The sequence below is a fragment of the Manacus candei genome, unplaced genomic scaffold, assembly GCF_025592945.1.
Source record: "Manacus candei isolate 608988 ecotype Guabito, Panama unplaced genomic scaffold, ASM2559294v1 h1tg000007l, whole genome shotgun sequence".
Classification (NCBI taxonomy): domain Eukaryota; kingdom Metazoa; phylum Chordata; class Aves; order Passeriformes; family Pipridae; genus Manacus; species Manacus candei.
Genome location: NW_026138055.1, coordinates 1494622 through 1496879, shown reverse-complemented (window position 1 = coordinate 1496879; position 2258 = coordinate 1494622). Strand labels below are relative to the sequence as shown.

The 2258-nt window shown below is 36.4% G+C and overlaps 1 long non-coding RNA gene across 1 annotated transcript; it reads left to right on the top strand.

The window, feature by feature from the left end:
- The first annotated feature begins 207 nt into the window (after nt 1-207).
- LOC127481607 (uncharacterized) lies at nt 208-1943 on the top strand. Its single transcript, XR_007908273.1, has 3 exons — nt 208-400; nt 697-795; nt 1850-1943. It is a non-coding gene; the product is annotated as an uncharacterized LOC127481607 (long non-coding RNA).
- Nucleotides 1944-2258: the final 315 nt, after the last annotated feature.

Below are 2258 nucleotides of genomic sequence, written 5' to 3'. Positions count from 1 at the left end.
GCATCACATGACTTTGTCCCAGTATCTACTTTAAAAGAGAGAAGGAGTCAGTAAACAGGAATGGGTCAAATGCATTTATTTACTTTTAGGGGTAAAAAGGAAGCTAAACAAAAATGCTAATCATGTAGTAACTTTTTAGTAATTTCTGGTTTACTTTGGTTGCCAAACTGAAAATCAGTTTTAGCTGGTACTTGCAGAAAAAAAGAAGTGAAAATAAACATGAAGGAATAACATGAGGAAGGGACAGACAGTGGAGGGAGGTAGGGCCTCTGTGAGACCCTCAGAGCATACAAACTATGACTGTTCCTCTCTCATTTCTGTCTATAGGCTGCATTTTTGGGCTGGCTAACTCCTGTCATTCCTATTTCTTTAACCACACAGTACAGAGACTCACTTTTCAGTAGGTGCTTTCAGTTCCTATGTTTCTTTTTTTTAACACAAATCTAGAAACTATGTGTTATTTGAAAAATCAAACCAAAATAAAATTTAACAACATGACTTGTTCCACTGCATATTTCAATATTTACCTTTTTATTATTTATTTGGCATCTTTACTTGAATAAATTTAGGGGGGGTTGTTCAGGAAAAGATCATACAGTCAGGCTCCTTATTAAAGTGATTCAGAAAGCTTTCTTAGCAAATCTTCAGCTGTTGGGACTTTGACATGTTTCAAAAACCTTTTTTCAACCCATGCAGGTTTGCTGAACTGAAATGACTTGCTGAGGGCCATGATCCAATTTGTGTTGAAGTCAATGGAAGTCACTCCAATGATTTCAACTGGATCAGCAGGATCTGGTCTGTAAATCATTGAGCACCTGAAGTTGTTCTGCAAATGTTAAATCTCTCCTAATGTACAAAACACATTCAGTAAAAAGGAACAGGCTGTAATAGGGGTGAGGGAGTACGAAGTGTGTGTATACAGCACTTAATTAAACACATCATTCTATACTGTCATAAAGTATTTCTCACACCAAGTGTTGTTCACATTACTCATAGGAGATTTAGGGTTTTGAAAACCCCCACAAAATGTCCCAGCTGTTCTATATACTGTATCTTACAGTAATTGTCCCTGTGTGTAGGAAGGGTAATTAACCTGAAGGACATTATATTTCACTGTCAAATGCTGAATGTCAGTATTATAAATTTCTTAATGTAAACAACAAATTTAGAAACAGTATAAGAGATAGAGATATTCTTTAGAAAGGTATTTCACTTAGGGACTGGATGGCCCAGGCAACTGTTACAAGATACTTTAAAGTAGTCTTTTCCAGTTCTATAGTGTCTAATAAAGCAATAGTATCTACCTGTGACGGGAGGTATTTGAGGACTTAATGTGGTAGATCTGACCTCACACAGTAGTAGTCCAATCTTTTCTTAGTCACACACTGTTATTCATAAAGAGCTTAATTCCTTAGTGAATGCTATGTTCTTGAAATGGTTGAAATATGGAATTCCTGTCCAGTAGGACACTCACTTTTTCTAACAAATGTATCCCAAGTTATAATGAAAAAAAAAATATTACTCAGTTTTCAGTAGTTCTCTGCTTTTTTTTGCATGGTAGGTTTTTTTCTTTGTTTGTTTAAAATAGAATCAGCCTTCCGTTGTTTTGCTCTTTAAAGTCAACCTTGAACTTACACTTTTCAGCTCTTCTCGATCTCTCTCTTGTTCCAAAAATGTTAACTGATCTTTCACAGCTTGTGAAAGGTTTTGGCAAGATAAATAGAGTTGAGTATTTCAGAGTCAGGGAACACTCTGGCTATAGGAAATCCACAGCTCAAACCCAGCTACTTCAGACTCCAGGCATCACTAATGCAGAAACAGAAGGGTAACTCAGGAACCTCTGTTCTAGCAAAGACACTCAGGGCTTGAAGGCTCGTGATTCTGCAAAAGCCTGATGGGAAGCTCTGGAGTCCATTGACACAAGTTTGATGAACCTCTCCCAGACATGTGGATTCTGAAGTCTATTGTTTAACAAGAGGTAAACTGGGTCTTTCAGACTGGTAAATCTCTTCTCTGAAAATGAAATTATTTAGAAATGTTTTTCACACAGAAAATGCCCATGTTTAGCCTTTCCTGTTATGTGGTCTTTGCTAACTTTATAGAATTAAACGTAAACTTCTTTGACCACCAAATATAGCCTTTACACTTAGACCAACCTTGCCTTATTTTCCAACATCAGACCTTATCATAATTCAATGAGGGAAGTGTTGATGGCTTTTCTGAAGAGATATTTCATTTAATTGACTAATTCTGATTTC